General features: G+C 34.3%; 1 protein-coding gene across 3 annotated transcripts in view; it reads left to right on the top strand.

The window, feature by feature from the left end:
• The window catches only part of LOC306653966 (alpha-(1,6)-fucosyltransferase-like), a 267,342-nt gene that overhangs the window by 76,950 nt on the left and 165,415 nt on the right, over positions 1-24,977 (top strand). For 2 of the 3 annotated variants that reach the window (XR_013761843.1, XM_079127144.1), the window contains exon 2: positions 21,453-21,543. The gene's annotated coding sequence lies outside the window, so the exon portion shown is untranslated. Of the gene's footprint in view, positions 1-6,920; positions 6,969-21,452; positions 21,544-24,977 lie in introns of all 3 variants that reach the window. The other variant, XR_013761842.1, reaches the window with a different exon arrangement.

The following is a 24,977-nucleotide window of genomic DNA, read 5'->3' as shown; positions in this document are numbered from 1 at the left end:
TATCAGATGAAATCCCTTTAAGAAGAAAAAATACAAATTAAGGCTAAAATGTTGCTCGTGGGGATAGGATTGTTTGGTAAGTGAAGTCTGTGAACTCTGTAAGGGAATTTTTGTGCGTTCTGCTTAGTGCTTGGCAGGTAGGAAGTACTTAATAATGAATGATAAATAACTGCTAGTTTATTAGTTTGGTAGTTTTAAAGAAGGTGGGGAAACACAGGAATAGGAAACAGGTTTGCTTGAGCTGTTGATAGTGGTTAAGGGACCAGAAATCATGAAGATCAGTGTTAAGAGGATAGCTGCTAGGCACATATGGCTATATAAATTAAGCAAAATAAATAATTTAATTCTTTGCTCTCACAGTATTTCAAGTGCTCTGTGGTTATATATGGCTAATGGCTACCATATTTTTATTTTTTTGAAGAGGATAGAGATTTTTTTTGAGGGGGCAGATGTTGGGGAGTAAATCCAGGGATACTTACACTGAGCCGCATCCCCAGTCCTTTTTTGTTTTTTATTTAGAGACAGGGTTTCGTTGAGTTGCATAGGGCCTTGCTAAGTTGCTGAGGCTGGCTTTGAATTCGTGATCCTCCTTCCTCAGCCTCCTGAGCCACTGAGATTACAGGCATGCACCACCGCACCCAGGCTGAGGATAGGGATTTTTAATATGGCAATGACAACTATGGCAGGAGAGAGAGAAACATCCCCTTGCCCCCACATACACTGCCAGGGACAAGACACACACACACAAACACACACACACACACACACACACACACACACACACACACACCCAAGTAGCTACTCCTTCACCTAGGTCCTGCTTCCTACAGATTCTACCAGCTCCCAATAGTGTAACCAAATTAGTAATCCACTGATTAGATCAGAGCCCTCATGATCCAGTCACTTCCCAAAAGTTCCACCTCTGAATATTGCTATATTATGGACTGGATCTTCAACATATTAGCCTTTGGGAGACATTTCAGATGCAAGACGTAACAAATACCCTCACTAGCCTGCTGCCATGCAGCAACTGAATTGCAAGACCCTCTGTAGTCACAAGACAGGTTGCTCCCATGGCTACCATATTGGATAGTGTGGATATAAAACAATGAGGATTGCAGATAAATAATATACAAAAATGTTTTCTCATAGATTTTAGTGATCTAGATAGTTTATAGTTTTAAACAAAAATACTCATGATAGCTTTTAGTAAAATATTTATTTTGTGAAGTTATTTTGATTTTGTATAAATATATAAACTATATAAACTTATTTTTTCTGTAGTAAGTTTTTCTTTTGACAACAAGGGAGCATGGATTCTGTTAACTTACAAATAGAAAAATGAGAATTATCTTTAAGATTTTTTTCTACAAATATTTTAGGAATATGAAGATCTCTAAAACATCCTATTCAACTTTTAATGTGTTTTGGTTAAACATGTTCATGTATTTGTTGGTATAGTAACAGGTTTATGAAAGTTGCTAAAGAGATGTTAGTTCCTTTCATACATACACTCGTTCTTTGGGGCACGGTTCACAAACTGGATGATTTAAGAATACCCTTAGGAGAGCTTAAGAAATATAGGTATCTATGACATATATGTTTGTACATATATAAATGCACACAAATAATTTTATCTATTTTTTTGTTAGAATTAATTCATTGAGATAGTATTGTTGGCTCAAAGGATTTATTTTTGAGATTTTTGATTCATAGAAACAAGTCCTTTTCAGAAAAGTTGTACCAATTGCCACATTTACTTTTCCTCGTGTTTTCTTTAACACTAAGTAATCTTCAGCTTTTAATATTTCTCAGTTGATGAAAATGATTCCTAATATTAGTTTTTATTTCTTTGATTATGAGTGAGATTCAGCATTTTTCATAATTTATTTGATATCTGCATTTCTTTTCTCCTCCCTCCTTATCGCCCTCTCAGATTGCTCCTTTTTATTTAAAATTTAACAATCATGATAAGGATACATAACAAATTACCATTTTAAGTACTTTTAAGTGAATGTACAGTGCAGTGGTATTAAGTATATTCACATTTGTGTGCAACCATCACCACAGAACTTCATCTTGCAGAACTAAAACTCTGTACCCATTAAATAATAACTTCTCAATTCCCTTCTCCCCTGCCTCTGGCAAGAACTATTCTAATTTGTCTCCTACGAGTTTGTCTATTTTAAGTACTTCACTGGAGTAGAAACATCTAGTATTTATGTCTTTTTATGATTGGCATATTTTACTTAACATAATGCTGCTGCAAACATAGGTATGCAAATATCTTTGCTTTCAGTTCTTTTGTGAAAATTCTCAGAAGTGGAATTGCTGGATTATGTAGTAATTCTCTTTTTAACTTTTTGAGGAAACATCGTGCTGTTTTCCAAATTGGCCACACTATTTTAAATTCCCACCAGCAATGGATAGAGTTCTAATATTTCCACATCCTCACTAATAGTTAGAATTTTCTGTTTTTCAATATTAGTCTTCTTAATTGACGTGAAGTTGTATCTTATTATGATTTTGGTTTGCATTTCCATAATGATTAGTGATGTTATCTTTTCATGTACTCATTGGCTATTTATATAACTTCTTTGTGGAAATGTCTATTTAAGTCCTTTGTACATTTTCAAATCAGATTATTGTTTGGTTGTTGAGTTTTAAGCATTCTCTCCATATTAATCCCATGAACTAGTGATTTATATATCTATAATATATACTTCATTTTCCTTATAGACTTTAATATAGTGTATATTTTGGGGGGGCAGTTAAGAGAGTATGTTTTTTAAAACTTTATTTTGTGGTGTGACTGGCATGTAAAACACTGTACATATTTGAAGTGTACAATTTGTCCACCCATTGTCACAATTAAGATAGTGAATATACTAATTACCTTAAAATTTTTTTTCCTGCTCCTTTATAATTTCTTCCTCCACTACTTTTGTCTTTCCCTCCTTCCAGGCTCTGTCATTATAAGGTAGTATATTTTCTAAAGTTTTTTAAAAATGGGATTTGTAATTCTTGGGGCAGGTGTTAGCTTTTTTCACTCTGCATAATATTTGAGATTCACCCATGTTGTTACATGTATCATCACTTTTTATTGTTGAGTAATATTCTCTTGTTTGATATAGTAGTCTGCGTCCAATCTGGAAATAAAAATGAAATGATATAGTAGGTTAGACAGGAAGTTTAGTATCAATAATTATTAACTGTGACAAAAGGGTAAGGTATAAGGAAACTTTATGTGCTACTTCAGGGAGCATATCCAAGGAGGCCAAATTTGGAAGGTGTTTAGACCTTGTTTGAGTCTAGTTCTGTCCGTTGGATAGCAGAGAAGTTTGTGGTTCGAACAGTCTCAAGATGTCTGCCATTGCCGGGCAAGTATACCAAGAGGGGTTAACAAATTTGGTGCTCATGTTAAAGGATGAATACTTAAAGAGATGTAATTTATTATACAGTCTATGTCAAAGGGTACATTCAAAGCTGAGGGACAAGTATAACTGATACATAGATATATCACAGTTTCTTTTTGATCTTGTCTTTTTGGGGTTCTGAATGTCTCCTGTAACTGAATGTCCATCTTATTCTCAAGGCTTGAAAATTTTTGTGTAATCATTTACCTGAAGAGATTGTCTATGCCATTAGCCTGCATCTCATAATCCTCTTCAATTCCAATAATTCTTAAATTTGGTCTTTTAATGTTGTCCCGGGTTCTTATCTATTCTGGTCATGGTTACTTTTCTTTTCTTTAATACTGTCTGAATGTTCAAGGTTGGCTGCTTTATCTTCCAGCTCTGTGATTCTACCCTCAGCATGGTCTATTATATTAGACTTTCAACTGAACATTTTATTTATTTATTATATCATTCATTTCCAAGATTTCTGTTTGGTTCTTTTTCAGTATCTTTGTCTCCTTTTGAATTTCCCTTTCATATCCTGTGTTGACTTCCTTAATTCATTCAGTTATTTTTCTGTGTTCTCTTGAAATTAATTCATCATTGTTATAATTATTTTTTGAACTTTATTGGGTATTTTATTCACTTTAATGAAGGCAGTTGGTGAATTATGAACTTTAGGAAGCATTGTATTACCTTGTATTTTCATATTTCATGTGTTGGATTTTATGTATCTGTTGGGATGGATTTCTCTTCTACTTTTATGTGTAGACCTTTGTAGGGCATGATCTTCTTTTGACAAGTGTCTTAGGGTGATCTAGATTGAGTTCCCCATGTAGGTGTGGTATCCACAGGTTTTGTGTTAATTCTGTTTTTGGTTGAAGCAGTGCATGTCCTTGAATGGGACCTGAGGACCCACCCTAACCATTCCTACTTGGGATCTGATGATTGTTAGTTTGGGTTTTTGTCTCTTCTCTTCTTTGTATTAAAGTATAACTGAAGTTTCTACCCTGAAAACTTGTAGTATCCTTGAGTATAGTATGTGAACAGTTCATCAAAGGGGGCAAACAAACAATAGTAACAACCAATGCAAACAATATACAGCATTAAAATAAATATCCAGTGCTTACTACAACACTGATTACAACAGCAGTTGCCAACAGCAAAACAATAAACAACCATGAACTAGATCTGTCATTAAAATAATTGGCAAGTGTCAACTATGTCATCCACACCAGTAATGATTACAAGAACATGAATGGTCGGGCAGGAGTTACATAAAACAACTAGTTCTAAAAGATGGTAAAAATACATTAAGAGAAAAGAAAATGTGATATGAAGATAGAAGAGAGTTTATAGTGTTGAAAATGTGAACAGAGAATACAGAAAAGATGTAGCAAGTGATGGTTATCAAGAAGGGGTAGAAAAAATAGGAAAAGCAAAAAGGGGAAGAGAGAGAACAAGAGAATTTGGTTGTAAGTGGGAAAAGAAAGATGAGAAAGAAAAACACACAAACCCGAAATAAACATCCCAAACCCTAACCTTGAAAAGGCAAAGCCAGGAAGTGACATTAAAACCTGCCAAAAATGAGCTAAAAATAAATAAATATGTATGTGTCCGTGAACCAGTCAGCAAGAACACATATAGACACACGGGTGTGCTAAGGGAAAAAGATCTTAATGAGAAATGGAAGATTCGTCTCCACTTGGTTGGTCAAAACAGTTGATGAGAGTGGGTGGTCACTGTCCTTTCTGTTTCTTCTTGGGCTAAGGCGCGTGGGGGGTAGTGAGAGCATATGAAAAACTGAGCAAGGGCTGGGGATTGTTAAGCCCTCCTCTTTTTGTTTGCTTACTGAACTGTCAGTTGGAGTGGCCTAAAACTGAAGCTGTTTGGAATAGTTCCCAGCTTCCCTTCTCACCAGTATAAGGCAGGATGGAAAGGGAGGTACTGTCAATTGGAGTTTTGTTGCAACAGACCAGATTGATTCATTCCCTGGATGCTGCTGCTGCAGAGTTCTGTGAGGGGAGCCGTGTTTGTTGGGGCTTAAGTCTAATGAGGTTTTAGGGGCTTTGTTGGATGGTATCTGTCCGGAGAGATTATATCAACAATGATTCCTTTGAATGCTTCATCTGGTATTTCTTATACTTCAATATTTTGTGGTTCAGTTGCTCGTGAATTATGAACTTTAGAAGGTATTTTGTTACATTGTTTTTCCTTTTTTTTTTTTTTTTCAAATTCTTGTGTTGGTTTCTTTCACTCTTACGTGTGGACCTTTTTAAGGCACAGTTTTCACTTGCTTTTGTGTCCTTGCGTCATCTAAGATTGAGAACCCCTTGTAGATGTGATGTCCACAGCCTTTATGTTAATTTTCTCTGTTTTTGCTATAGCAGTTGATGTCTTGTGAGTGAGCCTGGTTGGTAGTTTGAGTTTTTGTCTCTTCTTTGTATTAAAGCATAGCTGTAGTTTAAGTGTTAATTTATGTGTGGAGCAAGGTCCTCTGTCTTTGGTGTAGTTCAGCAGAAGAGTCTGTACCCTGTGGACTTGTACTGTCCCTGTAGGCTCCCAGCATCTCACAAAATAGGGGGAAACACACAAGAGCAACAACCAATGCAAATAATATATAGCATTAAAAGAAATGTTTCCTAGTATGGCATCCATAGTGTTAATTGCCACAAAAAACAGAAATGGTGGGGTCAGCAGTTGCCAACAGCAAAAAAAAAAAAAAAAAAAAGAAAAAAAAAAGTAATAATGAGCTAGATCTGGCATTAAAGCAAACAAGTGTCAAATATGTAATCCACAGTAATATTTCTGACTGCATGAATGGTGGGTGAAGGAATTATATAAACCAATCAGTCCTAAAACATGTTAAAAATACAGTTTATTAAGAGAAAACAAAATGTGATAGGAAGGTAGAATAAACTTTATAATTTCAAAAAGTGAACAGAAAGAATGCAGAAGAGAAAGCAGGTGATGTTTATAAGGAAGGAGAACAAATAGAAATAAAGTAAAGATGGAGAGAAAAAGAGAAAATTTGAATGTTAGCAGGAGAAAAAAGATAAATAGAAACAAGAGAAACAAACAGAAAGAAAATACAACCAAAATAAGCAAACCCAAAACCGAACCCTGAAAAGATAAGGCAAGGAAAAATCACTACATTTTAAAAATGAGAAAAAAAGAAATATGTGTATGTTTATATGTCCATGAACAACTTAGCATGGCAAGAACACCAGAAATAAAACAATAAGAAAACCAAAATAAAACAAAACACCCCACCCCCTGCAAAAGAGAGAGAAAGAAAAAGGTTTTAAATGAAAAACGAAGAGATTTTCTCTACAGAGATGTTCAAAATATTCAACAAGAGTGGATGGTTACCGGTGGTGCCCAAATGTTGCTTTTTCCGTTTCTTCTTGGGCTATGTACTGAACAAGGGAGGTAAGGGGGAGAGAACAAGAGCAGCAAGGACTAGGCGTTGTTAACCTCTTCCCTTTTTTTTTTTTTTGGTTTTGCTCTCTGAACTGCCAGTTGGAGTGGCCTAAGACACTAGCTCTGTCTCCTTCTGACCACTATAAGGTAGGTTGAAGTGGGAAGTACTGTCAGTTGGAATTTTATCTGAACCGACAGAATTGATGCGCCCCCACGTTGGGGGGTGGTGCAGAGTTCCATGGGAGGAGTTCCTCCTGCCGGGGTTTAGGTCTAATCAGGTCTAACAGGCTTTGTTATGTGGTATCTGCTCTGGAGAGGGTAGATCAGCCTACCCCTAGGGCCAGGAAGTTGTCGATCTCTGTAAGTGGTTTGGATCCTAGGAGCCTCCCAAGAATTCTACTTGTGGGGCAGGGGAGCCAGTCCTCTACACACTCTGCTGCCCAGGAACACAGCCTTCCCAAGCTTAGTCCCTGATTGTATTCACACCCGCCCGTTCAGAGTCCCCACCCCGTTCAGCTTTTCACGGGAGCTGCCAGACTCAAATGAGTAGTGAGTTGGTCTCCCCTTTTCCAACTTGAATCTATAATGCAATTATTAGCGTGTTGCCACCTCTTGTTGGCTACTGCCTCAGCTCTCCCCGTCCCAGTTGGGAAGTGTGGAGCACTTTTCAAACACCAGTTCACGGTACAGCCTCTGGATCAGCTAAGTTCAGACTGCTTTCCCTCCCCCTTTCTCTCCCCCTCCTCTCTACTCCACTCCTCCAGGGCACTTAACCATCCATCCACATCCCTAGTCCTTTTTTTTTTGAGACAGGGTCTTGCAGTTGCTTTTGGCCTAAGTTGCTGAGGTTGTCTTTGGAATTTTCAATCCTCCTGCCTCAGCTCCCTCAGATTGCTTTTCTGATCTCAGTGTTTTTTGCAGTTGGGTTTCTCTCTGTGTTCTCTCTCCCTCCGTGGTGATCCAGCGTCTCTGCTTCTGCTGCAACTGACTAGCTCCGATTCTTTTGATGTCTACTTTATTGAGAACTGCTGTTTTTCCTTAATTTCTTTGGCCTTGTTTGTTGTTCTCATTTCAAGTGAGAATAAAAAGCTGGTTCTTCTTGCTACATCTTGACCTCAATATTTTTATTTTTATTTTTATTTTTAAACATCATTAATTCTGTGGTCAAAATAATTGTTATGTATGAATTTATATTGGTAATTTTTTCTAGTAAGAAAAGCACTTATTTGCATGTATATCAAAATTTGACATTTTATCCCTATATAATTTCTGAATAGTTAAAATATTATCTATAATGCATACTAGTGGAGCCTGAATATTGAACTGTGATAGGAAGAATGAAGAAAAACTAAGGATTGTCTAGGGAACATATCCAAATGAAATCTGTCATTTGTTTTAATTGTAGAGTTATGTTCAGCATTACTAGATGGGAGACATCTATAGGACATTGGTGAAAGTATGGGAAGAGATGGAAATGAGATGAATTATATGAAGAATATTTTAAAGCATGAAGATTGAAAAATTCAAATAAATAGACCTAACAAAACGAGGGGTTTCAGAAGAGTGCAGTTGTTTCTTACAGACAAATAGTTTGAGGAGGGCAGTGTAGCTAATGGCTTTGGTTGATAGGAAATAGTCGACCTGGTATAATAGAGTTTAAATCTTGTATTTTCCACTTGATAACTGGGTAAACTTCTTAAACAAAGTTCCTTATTTCTCATCCATAGAATTAGCATAAGAATATCTCAAAGATTATGGTGAAGATCAACTAGAATCAATTACATAAATAGTTAGATGCTGAATAAATGTTTGTCTTTGTTTTATTATTGTTTAAAAAAATGATCAATAGATCCTGGTGTGGTAGAACACTCTTGTAATCCTAGCTACTTGGGAGACTGAGGCAGGAGGATTGGAAGTTCGGTGACAGTCTGGGCAACTTAATGAGACTCACCTCAAAATAAAAAATATAAAGGGCTGGGGTGTAACTCAGTGGTAGACAACCCTTGGTTCAATCCCCAGTACAAAAATAAATAAAAATGAAATGACCAATGGAAGATTTACTTTTATGTTGCATATTTACCTAGTGATTAAATGAACATAGCAGCAGTGTTCATATGAACCCTATGAAGGAAACAAAAATGACACAAATTTTTATGTTGATATCCTGGAACTTTTCTTAGTTTGAAAGCAAATAAACCAGAGCACTGCTAGTATGAGACTGTATTAGAAAATGCTGGGCAGGAGAAGGGTTCTAGGGTGAAGGATGGGGGATTTTTTTTTTCTTTTTTAAAGTAGGGCTACAACTGTGATGGTAATGGTGGTAGTAGTGGAGATAGACATGACAGGGCTGGAAGATTCTTAATTTTTCCAGTGTCTTCACAGTAAAATTTTCTGTCACTTACTCTTTCAGCACCCTCCCCCCTCCAACACCTGTTTGTGACTCTTAACCTTCCAAATAGAAGGGAGGGTTAGATTTATTTTGGTCATGATTTTAAACTCGTTATAGCTCTTGATTTTAGAAGGCAATGTGTTCTAAGTTGAATTCCTTCATCTTAAAAGAACAAGAAATTAAATATTTCATGGTGCTGGAAGTTCTTAGTCTTTGCTCTCTACCTTCTTTGTACTATCTTAGATTCTGCTACGTAGGTACTCTGTAGTAAAGGAAACAGTAATGTGTGATAATGAAAAACCTTCAGAGTAGACATATGGCTGGAAGGAGATTGAATAGGGTTTTGCAGCAGCTATTTTAGTTGATGACACATCTTCAACTTAAATTGCAATTGACTTTTTTCATTTTGTCTCATCTTTTTGTGATGATTCTAGTAGAAGTCAAATGAGATCATTTTGATAAGTTGGTTTTGCAAAGGTACATGCATCCAACCCCCTTTAAAACCTACCTGTGTTTTTCAGGGAGTTCAGCTTGTTTCTGAGAGGATCAACTGTTGTATCTTTTTAATGCACTACTGATTGTCTTCAGCTGCTGCTTAAGGCTTGTGTTTGGTAAATTGTGCTCCATGTGGTTTCTTTGCCTGATGAGGTACTTCTTGACAGCAGGTGAGCCATGACCTGTAAATATAATCTATGCTTTGAAATTAAATTATCTGTATCCCTTTTGAACACATACATCATCTTATTATATGATCTTAGTTTGCTTCTTGCTTTGTGGCTTCCTGTATTCCTCTTACTTAGCTTTTAAATTTGGTCCATGTTGATTAGCATCTATGGGTTTATGTTGATTAGCATCTGTGGAAGACATTGACCTATTAAGAAAGTAGAAAAATATGAATATTTGGCCACCACGTTTAACATTATTGGAGTATTTCTTCCTATCTTTTCAGAAGTGTGTTTCTTATTCTTTTCTTATCAAACTCAATGTAAACCTTGCTTTTTTTTAAACCTTGCATTTTTAAAACTAACTTGAACAAGAAAAAATATGGAGGACAATATGTCTGCTATTTCTACATAGATACACTGACCATTACTATGGAAAATATATTTGATTTGTTGTAAGACTTTCAGAATAAATGTGCCAGATATAATGAATATTTTAGTATCATCATGTATTATTAAGTATTTTTCCATAAGTGATGAGAATGTTATTTATGATTTTCTTTTTGTTCAGAAAACTAGCAAAAGAATTTCAATAACATTGCTCTCTCTTTTTGGTAGCCAGATGAAGGTAGAGAACTTTTATCTACGACTAAGCAGTAAGTCACTGGTGACTTAAACCTCATTCTCTCCATTTGCAACATGAAGCAAATATTCACTATTCTAGCTTTCTTTAATTTGGGGGGAGAGTAATCTTTTTTAGTTCCATATCTTGAATCTTGAGGAATCTGCTAGCCTTCTTTATTCTTTTTTATTTCTTCCCAAGGAAGTATCTTCACTTACTTTTGATTTTTTTAATAGAAATTCCTGTTGTCCATATATATAAATAAAAATATGCAACTGAGAAAAATCATAGTTATTAAGGGCATTTTGAAAATTACCAGAACAGTTAGTTTAAGCATTCCATAGATTTGTGATTTTTAAAGATAATTTTTCTTTTGAATAGTTATCTGGGAATTAACTAAAATGCTGATTACATCTAAAATATAATATAAAACGTGTCTTAAAGTGTGTGTAAGCTCCTTTTGCTGCGTTCTGTAGCATTTTTGAGTAAATACACAATTAGAAAATAACTTTGAAATCATTTAGAAAAGGATTCTGTGTGTTATTTATTGGTACCAGGCATACTTGTCATTTGGTTCAAAGGCTTGTTTCATACTTGCATAAAATAGATGAAATGGTGAGGGAGAAGAAAAACCTACTTTTAATTATTATTATTTTTTAAAAAATATAATTAGTTCCAAGAAAAGTTTCAGAACATCTGTAATTACAGCTGCACATTTAGTCAAAATAGGGGTTTTAGAAGGCCCTTTACGCCTCTTTTGCATCTCTTTCCCTCACCCCAAATAACCCAAATTTAGTTATAAGAGATTTGGTAAGCTCAGGATTCCTGAAACTGGGTGCCATATGTGCAACTGCATGCAGATGTGATGATTACAGATGACTTTTTATTAAGGGTCCCACAACCTTTTAGTTCTCCTACTGCTCTATTCATAGTTAAATTATTTTTTATCAGCTTGTGTCTGCATTGAATTTTATAAATATACATGTATTCCACAGAGTTCAATGATTTTTTTTTAAATCAAGACCTAGTAGTTTTTCTAAAACTACTTTAGAGTATAATAGTTTTCAATCTAAATTTGAACTAATGGTTGACATTATTACAGATTGGATATATCTGTGACAGCCTATATCTATGGTTTTAAAAATATTTCTTCAAAGTTTAACAGAAATTGTCTTTAGTCTCATTTTAACACACATTTGGCAAATCTTTTAATTTTTGGAACAGGATTCATCGTAATACACTGAAACTGAATACATATTTGTGGTAGTCGTTCTCTCCTCCTTTATAGCTTTATGATCTAGGGGAATGGATGGAACTCTAAGGTTTGAGATTTGTTTTTCAGTTTATTAGTCAGGTATTGAATGTTGGGGTTATGAAGGACTGTGGCTCAAAGTGCGGTTTGGTGCCAGATTCCCCTTCCCAATAATTTCCATCTCTTTTGCAGGTGCTTGTTATACTGAATACTTCTCATGGAATATAATAACATAACTGGGATTTTAATTACAGTTGTACAGTGTTATCTACACAGAATTTGGTTTAAAATTGTAGTGAATTTTTGATGAATCACACAGGGAAATTTGAAGTCCTCTGCGAAAGCCAGTAATTTAACACTTTCAGTTAGAATGCCAAGTGAAACATGCCTAGATTTAAATAGCACCACATTCAAAGCAGTAAGGGTACAAAGCTTATAAGGCATGAATTCAAATAGGTGGGCAAAATATAAATACATGCATTAAAATAATAAACCAGCTATTAGAAGGTAAATGAACTTGGATTTAATCCCCTGATTTAGAAACTCTTAAATCTTAAAGAAAATCCAAAGATCTAGACTAAGGTTTGTTATTACTCATGCGGAAACACTCAGAGAAGTCACTGATTAAATAGGAGATAATATAGGACTTTCTAAACATGAACTCAGGAGTAATAATAGGTAGCAAATTACCTTTATAATCTTTTTTAAAAAATAACTTTATAATAATCTTAAATGTCATCTAATGTTGACTGATTGCTTATTAAAAGTACTTTTATAGACAAATTGCTGGACTTATCTCACACAAGTGGGAATATTAGAATAATAATAGGTTATTGTTAGGGTAAAATTTAGCAGAAGCCATTTTAGAGTAATAAAGTACATTCATTAACACAGAACAGGACAACAGTATTTGCAAAACTTGCATGACTTTTAAAACATGTATTGATTTATAGGTATGAGGGAAGATAGGTAAAATTGAGATGCAGTATAATTTTGATGATGGTACAACTATGAAACTTGACTGAAAAATCTTTTAGGAAGGAAAATAAAACTTTGAGACTTTAATAGATGAGAAAAATGAAATGTGGATAGAAAGTTAATTTTATTTAGAGACTGACCATAGATTAAGCTTATTATCAAACTTTTTTCCTCACCATCATCATCTTTTTTCTTCCCTGCTGGTTCTCTCTGAGAGAAACTCTGATGAAATGTGATGTGATGTGATATGATATGATGTGATGTGATGTGATGTAATATGATGTGGTAGGGTGCTGTGAAATTCTGGTTTTGTTGCCTCTGACCAGAATGGTCTCCAACTAAAGGTTTCCTTATTAATATGCACAGAAGTGAATAACGTTGAATTATATGTTTGGACTTGTAGGTTCAGTTGCTTAGCCAAAAACGAGACTATGTCTTTGATGAGACTGTCTGTTTGTGGAGACAATCATGAAGTCATGTGAAAGTGTTTTTATAAACTGCAGTGAGTCACAGATGTAAATTTTTTTTCATATTTAACAGTCAACATGATGAATATTTGAGTATCTAATATGTCAGATGTATGCTGTAGATTTTAGAATTCAGGAAGATGTCTTTCTCTAAGAGAAAGAGGAAATAAAATATAATGCAAATGTCTATAACATATAGCAGAATTTAAAAAAGGTAATGAGAAATTTAGCTTACTGTTATTTTGGTTTTAGTTAAAGGGCTTCCCATATGAATCTGCTCTAAGTATGTAAGACTTGGTTTGTTACTAATGACTTTATAGGAATTTGTATCTTTTCATATATGTTTTCTGCTGTTTGAACTCTTGGGTAAGAGTGGACAGATGTTTTACTTGGTTTGACATATGGTAAAAGTCTAATTTGGGCTCTTCAATGGCTGTAGATGGGAACTTATTGATTTCTTTTTCTTTCTTAGGTATGTAGGCAGGATCAATAGTCAAGTCAGAGTGCCACACGAAGCTAGTTTTTAGACCTGATAATTGATGAGTATTGCCAATGAGATAGGTTCTAGATTTTTTAAATCTGGTTTGGATACCTTGATGGTCTCCTTAGAGGGGAACTTTAGAAATAACCTATTCTAAACCCCTGTGAAGACACTTTTTATGAGATGCCAGACTTGACTATTCTCATAATGAGGAATCTTTTTATTATGTGATGCAAACTATTTTCTTATGGGTTCTGGTGTTGGAGTTTTTTTTTTTTTTTTCATTTTTTCCTCTACTCCAAATGACCTCCTTCTCCATTTCTGGTTATGTGTTCTTGAACTTTTTTTGTTTTGGATATGCTGTAGACTAGTATAGGAGGGAGTCTGTTGATGGGACAGCCAGGAAGAAAAAGAGAATGATAGGTTTAGGAAGTACGACAAAAAGAGAAATGATGATAACAGTAACAGCAATCCCAGGTAGTGTCCTAAATGCTTTTTCTTAAGTTATTTCACAACTTATGGAATTGTTATTTTAATGTTAAATGTTAGTCAAATGAAATATTAATTTAATATTTAATGATGATAGTATTGGCCTTTGTGCAGAGAAGGAAACTGTGCTATAATAATGTATACAGTAGGAGGCAGGGTTAATGTGTGACTCTTTGATTCTAGTTACTAAATCCTTAATATTACCACATATTACCTCTTTGAAATAACCTGAAGGTCCATTTTAGAAAAATTCATTACCTTCCTTTCTCTGTGATAGTCTTTAGAGACAAAAGATTAAATATTTTAAGGCTAGTAACTTGGGTGAGATTTGCAGGTGGGGGTGGAATATTATAGAAGGTATTCAACATTTTAAGGTTGGATGAAGATATCAGAAAGGAAGGAAACTAGAAACGGATAAGTAAATGTAATCTTTGCATGTCAGGGGGAAAGGGAATTGTGATTTGCTGTTGTAATGACTAAGATTTAATGATGCTATAAAACATGAAAGATTGATAGGGGGAATAGTAAAAGTTTATGCTCATTAGTTGATAGATTGATCAGCACTGTGGAATAGAAATATAGTGTGAACCATACATTTAGTTTTAAATTTTCTGATAGCCATATTAAAAAAGTAAAGATATTAGTTTTAAAATTTAAGCTAGTATATTCAAAGTATTTTTATTTTAACAACTAATCAATACAAAAATATCATTGAGATAGTTTACATTCTTTTATTCATATAAGTCTTTAAAATCCATGTGTATTTTATATTTATAGCATGCCTCAATTCAGACTAGCTATATTTCATATGCTTAATGACCACATTTGGCTACTGACTTTTTTTTTCCTGGAGAATGTGTTTACATATCATTAGAATGTGTCTTCTTAGATGTGGACACATTTTAATGAGTACTTCTTATTAGATTAGATCCTTTAACTTTCCATATTTTTTTCATATTCCTTATGGAGTTATTATTACTTAGATTTTCTAATTTGTAATTTTAAAGTGCTATGAAACATTAAGCACTCTTAGCAATCCATCATAGTCTTATCCATGTTCTTCTTTAACTCTTCGTCATATAGGAATATTTGTAAGAGGATTCCTAGGCCATGAGTGACCTGGAGATGATTCAGGACAATTCTTATGAAGCGCAGCTATGACTGTTGAATGGTTTTGTATCTGCTGTTGTTGTCCTCCTGCTTTATAACCTTGTTAGCTAGGTTATAATGGAGTTTAGGCTCTGCTCTCCATGAATTATTGTCTTGAATTCTGTCTCTACACCTTGACTATCCCTGTGACTTTGGGCAAGTTATTCTACCTGTTTCCTCAACTACAAATTGGAAATAAATAGCAACTACCTCCTAGTGTTGTTATAAAAGTTAGAGATAATGGAAGTTATTATTATTGAGCATTTATTTATTATAGGCAGATACTGTTACATACTTCACATGCTGTATATAATTTAATTATTATGTATAGAATAGAATTATGTACAAGTTCATGATCATTTGTAATGTATGTCCAGTAACTGGTTGTTACTTTTTCTGTGTTAGTTCTAAGCATATACCTTTATCAGAAGTTAAGGCTAACCTAAGAAGTGGGAGTGCACATTCTGCTTAGATTGAGAACATGCTATATGTAAAGCAAAGTAGAAGAATGGAGGAGGTGATTTTTCTGGTGCTAAGTAGCAGGAAAAAAATAAGTACAGATAATTTACATAACTAATATGAATAATTAAAAGATAATGGAAATTTTCAAGGAGTGTTGACTTGAGTCATTTTATTAGTCATATTAGTTAATGAAAGCATCATATCAGTAATGCTCCATCTCTGCTTTTTGACTGTTGTCTTGCCCACTGAAAACGCTCTTTTTTGGGTTTTATCTGTAGTGACTTCCTGGGAAGTCTTACTTGACTTTTAGGAAGTGAAGTTGTGTTCTTATCATGCTTACCTCAAACTTACTTTTTTAAATTTCTTTAGGTAATCTTACTCAAAATTGTTTCAGGTCATAATTTTAAACTTATGTGTTTAGAAGACTACATTTCATTGAGTCTTTTTATTGGTGTCTTTAGCCCCCAAATCTCTTTGGCTGTAACTCTGTTTTTGTTATCTGTTGTTCTCTTCATTTTCAAAAACTAGGTCACCAGGGCTTTGTCACTGTTAATGAAGAAAAGTATACTTTCTTTTTTTTTTTTTTTTTTTAAAGGAGCTGACTGGACTGAATGAAACTAAAATATCTTAGTCATGCTTTGTTTTAAATATGATACAGTTTGGCATATTTTCAATTCAATCTTTTTGTCAGTGCAGTGATGTTATTTATATCTGGAACTTTGACTCTTCTATCACGCTACTTAGAATTCACATGAATTATTAAAACTTTTAGTAGGCTTTTTACTGATAGCCTCTGTCTGACCTCTTCTTTAAAAGTCTTCTTTAACATTTATGGAAGTAACATTTGGAGCTTATTGGAAATGGAGTTCTTGCCTTCTGTAATGACAAGTGGAAAGAAAGTGGATATTTTTTAGAGGTTGGGAGCAGTGGGGGGCAGAAGAGGAAAACCAGACTAAATTTATGTTATACTTCTTTCATTGTGAAAAATAATCAGAGCCTTATGTACTTCACTTTTCTAAGCATGGTGGTGGTGGTAATGGAATGGTAGGAGAAGTTAGTTGTAGAGATCGATTTAGGAGGCACCAGGGAGTCTGTTTCTCCTAACAGACTTCAGTTACTTCCAGACAGGATTTCAGTTACTTCCCAAATGTAGTTAACAAAGTAGTTATTAGAAATCTTTTTGTTTTATAAGATAGTCTCATGTGTAGTATTGCTCTGATTATTACTCACTTCAAAATACTGATAATGTTGGAGTTTTAAGTAACCTCCTGGATTACTGTCTACTCTTTCATGCTCCTGTTTTTCTTGTGGACCACAGACCCAATATAGTGTTGATATGATTATAACCCTATTAAAACTTGGTTTCTTCAAACCCAAAGCCTTTGCCTTGTTCATGTGAGGCAAATGCTCTACCACTGAACTCTACCTCCAGACCTTGAATTTGTTTTTTGTTTTTCTATTGGAGAAAGCACACTAATTTTTTCCTTACTCTTACAGAATTTTTATTGCCAATAATTATACTTTTCTCTTGAATGATTTCAGCATATTTGGGGAGTGGTATTGGAAAACAGTATTATTTTGTTTTTATATCTGGAACTTAGACTATCTGGATTCAAAACTCAGATTGTACTTATTAGCTGTGTAATCTGGAGCAAGTTATTTATTAAATAACTCATTTTGCCTTTTTGGCAAAACAGGGATTATAAAATATCTTCTTTAGAGACGTATTGAGGATTAAATCAATTTGTAAAGAAAGAACAATGCTGATATATAGTATGTGCTGAATAATCATTACTATGATTAGTAAACTCTTGAGTTTTAAAGTCAAAATCTTTTGTATCTAAAGCTATAGAAAAATTCAGCTTAAAAAGTTTAATTTTAGGCTGGAGTATGGCTCCTCCCTTCCTTTTTCCTACTCCTCCCCCCTCAAATTCCTTTCAAACTGAGCAATATTATTTGAACTTGAATGTGCATAAGGATTACTTAGGGATTTGGTTAATATGTAGATTCTTATTCAGTAGTTTTGCAGTAGTCCTTAGATGTAGACTTTCTAACAAGCTTCCCTAGTAATCTGGATATTGCTAGTCTTCAGACCCTACTTGGAGTAGCAAAGTTATTAAATGTTCCATTAAGTGATTCTTATTTCCTCTGTAGTATGTAATACACTTGAGTAGTTTTTAATTTTTAAAATTATGATGAGCTGTGCCTAAGACCAGATAAATCCAGTCTCTGGCATTAAGATTTTGTGCTCGTCATCATCATTATCATCAACAACATTTTTTCTTTTTGACAAAGATTTCCTCAGTCATTCTCAGGTGCAGTTGGCATTAAGAGCCAAGGAGAGTCAGTAAGCTAAGAAGCTCCATTTTTATGTCTTCATTTACTTTGTCATTGTCTATATTAAATTCATTTCCTTTATAGAGACGAAATACAGTTGATCAGAACTCTTAACCTGGAAGGCAGCTAATGTGTTGGCCAGAAGTTTTCTTTTCACTAAAGTAGATTAAAAAGTCTAATTTTTAGACTCTTCAAATCTTTTTTCAGAGTTCATGTTATTCTTCTCTTTTTATCATTTGTATAATCTTCTTTGAACTCCCCCCTAATTTCTTGACAGTTTGAAGTGTGGTAACCCAAACTAGATATAAAACTACTGTAACAAAAATGAAAAATGTCACAGGCAGAATAATAAAGTTCTTTCCATATCTGCACTTATGTGATTTTTATTATTTAAAGTGAAAAGTTTTTGTTTCAGACTTTTATTGACTCTTTATGTTTTTGAGAGTTACCGTGTTTTTTCTATCATGATACTAGTTTCAGTATATTGCTTTCTTAGACTGTGTTTCTTCTTCTTTATCAACTGTATTTCTTGCATCCATTTCCTATCTTGCATCTATTTTGGGGGAGAGGCAGTAAATATTTTCTTATGGATTATCATGTTTTGGGCAAAGAGTTTTCCAAAGTGATCAAGATCATTTTGAATTATTTTCCATCTCTCCATGATGGTTCAGTTAGGATCAGTTCAAAAAAAAGTCCATGTTAGATACTGTATCCAAGAAAACTTAGTATAGGAAATGGGTTATATTATATGGTTCTCATAGGACTGACAAAAGTAAAAGGGGAACACTGGGATAACACAGAATCAATAATTGCAGAAAGCAACTGCCACATAGAGGTGGGATTCAGAACCTCTAGAGGGGTACTCCCTGGGCTGCTGCTACTATTTTTGAGTACCAAAAAAGATGGTGGCTTCAAGTAACTGCTGCTGCTGGAATTGAGGGCCTCAGCTGAGACAGTGCTGATGGGAAAAAGCTTGTATTCTTTTTCTAGCACCCTTAATAGGAGGAAGATACCTGGTAAAAAGAAAAAACTGGCTTCAGAGTTCTATTTTCAATAGAGGTAAATATTAATTAGAGCGTAGATTTGGAGCTGAGAAACAATAACTGAATAATCAGCAAATATAACTTCCTCTTCTAGTTACATGTTGTCGTAGGCCTTTGGTCTCTTTCCTAGTTACTGGGACTCCAAATGCTCACAGTGCTAAAGATTTGGAAGGAAAGAAGGTGCTGTTATATTCATCGCAGACTTACATTGCTTGAGGATGGGCATAGTTCTGAGAAACGCATTGTTAGGTGATTTCATCATTGTGTGAACATCATAGAGTATGCTTACAAAAACTAAGATGACTGTGACTTTACCAGGCAGTATAATTGTATGGGACCGTCATTGTATTGTGGTTCATCACTGACCAAAAGATCATTATATAGCACATTACTACAGTTTACCTAGTTAATGTGATTTGAAAACATGAGATAGGACCACTAATTCTACGATTACTGTGTCAGAGCTTTCTTGGGATCTGAGATTTAATCACTAGATACTCATTTTTTGATACTTGAGGTGTTCCTATTTCTCAATAAGTTTCTTACTTAAACAATGAGAGGAGTAATGATGCTATAAACTGGAGGTTAAAAATTGGCTGCATATTGACTGAACAGTGGCCTGCTGCTTTTAACAGAAGATTATAACTTTTCTCTCATTCTACTATTTCCCTTCCCACAGAGCTTTACAAATTGTAATGAGTATATAAATCACTCAGGGATCTGTTTAGATGCTTAATTCTGATTCAGTATGTACTCAGTAGGACCAGAGATTCTGCATTTCTAACAACTCCCAGAGAAGGCTGGTTTCCAACCAGACTTTTCTTCTCCTTTCCCTAGTTTGAGAACCACTTGTTTGGTTTGGATCCACTGTTGGACCTGTGTTTGGATGTTGAGTAGTGAGTAATCATAAAGTAAGAGTTTCTTGCAGGTCTGCCTGTCTATAAATATTCTGAGCCATCACCAAAGAGGGTAGATTCCTCTGGATAGGTTGAATTTTCTTTCACAGTTCAATGCTGTCCTGAATGTAGAGGCATGCCTCTATCACTTATTATTTTCCTGTAAGGTCTGAGGCTTTTCAGTAATCTTGTACATGTTTAAGGGAAACTGACTAATGGGAGATAGAATGAAACAATTAGCAAATTAGTGCCTCAAATAACTTGACTTCATTAAAGCCATTAATTCTGTTAATTATTGATTGCTCCTAATGATAGGGTCATCTGTGGATTTCAAAAAGTATGTTTGGTTTTAATCTCATACTGATTGTGTTTCCCTACTTTTTGCAGTTTTATGTACTCAAACTTGTTATAAAAATACAAGACATTGCCTTGAACCAAATAAATGGTAGTTTTTCTAAATGGGACTTTGAATACAACCCAAGTTTTTGAAGTGTGCTAATTGTTCTTTACATCTAGGTTTTACATTACCAAGGCATAACTGATCAGACAAAATAAAAAATTAATCTTTTGTTCAGCTGCCATCCTTCAAGATCCTCATGACCCTCTCCGGGTTCCTGGATCTTTCCTTTTGTTTTTAAAGACCTAGAATTTCAAAGGTTTTAGATACTTTCCTTTTGGCTATTGATTCTTATGGGAATGTTACCCTGAATTTTTAATTCAGGCTATTCATAGAGAGACTATCTTTTAATCAGATGGGGTGAGAGTTCAAATGAAAGTTAGGGATTCAGGGGATTCCTACAAAAGGATGAAAAAAAGCACTCAAGTTTAGAATCCAAAACAGAGCATTTTGATTGGCAGGTGGAGACCCTTGCATGCACACAAATGTCCATATTTGAATGTTTATAGAAGATAGTCTGTCAGAATTACTGTTATTTTAATTTGCCAAACTTGACTGATTGCATCAGTTAGATGTTAGTTGAATGCTAGATGAGGGAGTGTAAATATGTTCTGGAGGGGAACATGGGTTTTTTTTGTCCTTGAAATTATTTGAACGTTTCTGCCACCTTTCACCTCCCAGCCTCCTTGCCTCCTTTTTTAAAGCTGTGGGTCTTTTCTGTCTTAGGCAAAATCCATTTTCTTTCTAAGGGAAAAATATTAATGTAGGATTATAACTATAAAGATTTAATTTTTTTAAATTAAATCTCTTCACATTTAGGGATCAGGAGTTTTAAAATAATTTAAACTGTTTCATTAGTCTTTATTTTCAAAGGACCTGTCCCTGGAGAGTCAAATTTAAGGATATATATTTTGTTTGAATAGTTTCATATGAGGTATTTTTCATGTTAACAACAAAGATAATGTGTATTTTTAAAATAATTAACATTTCTCTTTTGTTTTGAACAGCTAATAATTTTTGTGACCCAGACTCAAGCAATAATAACTTCCTCTGGATTTCCGTGATTTCATTAATGTCTTCTGTTCTTGGGAAAGGAAGGTAAGCCATTTTTCACAGTTAATATTAAAGTAGCTTTGTTAATAAGTTAAATTTTTCTCCTTTTATAAGTCAGGAACCCTTTTCTCTTTAGATAATTCTCCTCACCTAGAAAACACCATATTACTGTAATCTTTATTGATGGAATATTGCTATTCCTCAACAGAGTCTACTCTAGAGATGATATAATGAGTTTCTCAAAGTCACATGACAGTTTCTGGAGCAGGTATACATTCTGTGCTCCCTTTGTTAGACTGTCTTGTCTCTTACATAGCTGTGGTCACCTGAATAGTTTATTTTTACACATATAACCAATCACCTGACATAACTAGATAGTTTAATTTTTTTCTTTGCTTTTGATATTTTTTTAATTCTTATCTTTTGTGAACTGATATAATTGAATCTGTTTAATCTGTTATTACTGTAGTTAGAAACTTTCTCAAGTAGTAGGTCTCAGTTTTACTTAGATATTGACGTAGTTTTGGGCTTTCAGGAATGTGGGGTCTCATGTTTTATATTTTATAAATTGGCAGTGGAACTTTTGCAATATTCTTTTCCATCTTATTCAAGCATCCATCTTTGTTCCATTTGACTATCTTATTTTGGTACATTATTTTTTTTCTACATGATTTATAAAATCTTTCACTTCTTATTTCTTTTCCCCATCCTTTTTCTGATCATCTCCAAATCACTTCCCACCTAAGTCACCCTGATTCTTCATTATCTTCCTAGGAAAAGTTATTTGTCCAACTCTGTAGCTATCCCCTGGTTGAAAGACAAAAGTATTAAAATTTCATAAAATGTTCCCTGAGTTCCTAATTTTGTAGTGGTTCATTATTTGTTCACTGTTTAAAGGCTTTAGAGATGTCTGTTGTTCATAATGTATCACAGATATGGAAATAATAATAAAGTCAGATTTACATATATGTAAGTGAAGATACTGCTAATATGTTCTCCTAGGTCTGGCCATTCTGATAGTCTTGCTAAGTTTGGAGGATTATTTTACAACAGTGCTTTCAGATTTCTTAAAGTGAATTATGTAGTACATTTACCTTAACTTACTTAACCAGCATGCTTTTAGTTAAGTAGGTTAAAACTCAATTACATAAAGTTTAAACCAGTAATATTAAATGTAAGAAGCTGTTTTTCAGTTTGATTTGGGGGAGAAAGTTGGTTGTATTTCTTGCTATAAGAACCAGTAAACAATACTATACTATGGACTAAGATTTTCCAAGTAAATAATTTTCCATAAAGGTTAATTCATGGTGATAACAAATGTTGGGGGCTGGCATCCAAGTGCCACATTTCACATAAAATTTTAGCTTTCTCTCTCTTTATTCTTTTTTCTTCTAGAAGAAATCTCTAAAACTTTAAACTGGTATAGAGATATGATAATGCTATTATCATATAATAACAGGAATATCATATAATAACAGGAATAAAATAACAGACTTCATTATTCTGGAAATTGAGCAGTAAGGATGACCAGTGAACTGTAGTACTTAGTGATAGCTTTTTCTTTTTTTAGTGATAGATTTCTTTTTATATTCCCTATGGAAATTTAATATTTAGGTATTCATTCAGAAAACATTTTAATTTATAATAATGACATGGGATCTAAATGATCCCCACAATATTTGATTGTCCATGTTTTCATTGCTTCAGAAAGAAAGGAGGGGGTGTATTGTTTAATAATTTGCGTCATTATTATTTATAAACATGAATTAATCATATTTTAGGTAATACATGTGCCATTGGGACAGATTCAAATTTCTAAGTTTTTTCCTCTCCCTCATAAATGTTAATATCAATACCCTAATCAATTGGTAAAATGTGAAGGTGAGAAATGAAAATGTGGTTTCTGGTTCAGCCTGGAATAAGCTTAGGAGTGATCACTTTGTCCTAACACATCAGAGGTTGAATAAACTGAAAAATCAGTTGTTCTTAACTTAGAGAATGAAGTCACAGGGCAAACTGTTACCCCAAAATCGGAGACAAAAACAAATTTGGAGAATTGCAACTTATTTGAGTAGAAACCCAGTGGCAGAAACCACCATAGGAAGCAACAGGGTTCTTGCCAGTGTACACAAATCTAAATTGTAGGAATTATCGAGGCCCAGTATGAACAAATATAAGTATTAAAAACTCCAAGAAAACCAAGTCATAGGGAACCACCTCTTTTGTGACTTTTCCTCCAGGAGTTTGACTAGTTCCTCACAGGAATATTAGAGAGAGGAAAAAAAATCCCCCCATGCTTCTAACAGTGATAGAGGAAAAGTAATCATTTTGAAATATACCAGAGCATTCTGTTCTTCTTAACAAGGTTTGCACTCAGGTACTACAAGTAGTTTACTTGGTCCTCTTAGGATTTTGTCAAAACCTAGCAGACTGGGGTAAGGGTGAGGAAGGGAAGTATTCAGCTCCTGCTGACTCTAACCATCCTGCTCGGGGTTGGGGTTGGGGGTTGGGGGGTAGACTGAGAAGCACTTGCTGACAGGGGCACAGGCTCACTAAAAGACTAAGAGCTAAACATAGGACTTACTGTTTGAAACTTCTCTGCAACCTCCCTGTCACTACTGTTTCACTGCTTCTACTACAAGTAGTTTACAAACTGCATGTAGATGGCAAAAATGAGCACTGGCCCATTATTATACTGGGCTAAAATGAACAATGTGACCCTGATACTGCAACAAGGGACACAAATAAGAATTAATCCTCTGACTCCTAGGAAATCATGTAAACAAGAGAGAGAAATGAAATATTTAAGTGTTGAAAGGAGAAAACCCCCCCCCCCCAAAAAAACCCGTAAACAAACATCAAAGAAACAAAACATCACAAATCCTTTACTGAGAATTAAGTTTGATCCTGCATCTGGACCCTCCCTGGTAGTACAGTTTTACTTTTGCTCCTATAGACCATTTTCAAATGACACATTCTTGTCCTTAGTGAAAACTCTGACCTTAAAGGAGGAATATCAAGAATGTGAACCCCATGCTGCAACAAAAGACAATTCCCTAAAGTCCTTTTTTGAATCATGTTCGCTTCCTTTCCCTTCATCTTCCCTCGTTACTAAAGACCTCATGGCTACAGTTCCTTTTACTTAGTACATCATGTCTAATTTCTGACGAAAACTTACATAATTAGGAGACACACTAAAAGGCCAAAGAGCAGTTTAAAGAGACAGCAAGCATCAGAATCAGACTCAGATATGGCAGGGAGAGAATTATCATAAAGAATTTCTTTGAGATTTAGGCTATGTCAGAAGAAACTTTCAAAAACAAAGAGAAAAACGACTTGTAAAAAGGAACAGAATAAAAAAAAAAAGAAAAAGAGTAAGATTACAAAAAAAAAAAAAAAAACAAAACAAGGAACAGAATATACAATAACTATGGGACCACAACCAAAGGTATAACATATATGTATTGAGAATACCAGAA

Source organism: Sciurus vulgaris (assembly GCF_902686455.1).
Source record: "Sciurus vulgaris genome assembly, chromosome: 2".
NCBI lineage: Eukaryota > Metazoa > Chordata > Mammalia > Rodentia > Sciuridae > Sciurus > Sciurus vulgaris.
The sequence above is the reverse complement of the archived record's forward strand: the minus strand, read 5'-3'. Positions and strand labels throughout refer to the sequence as shown.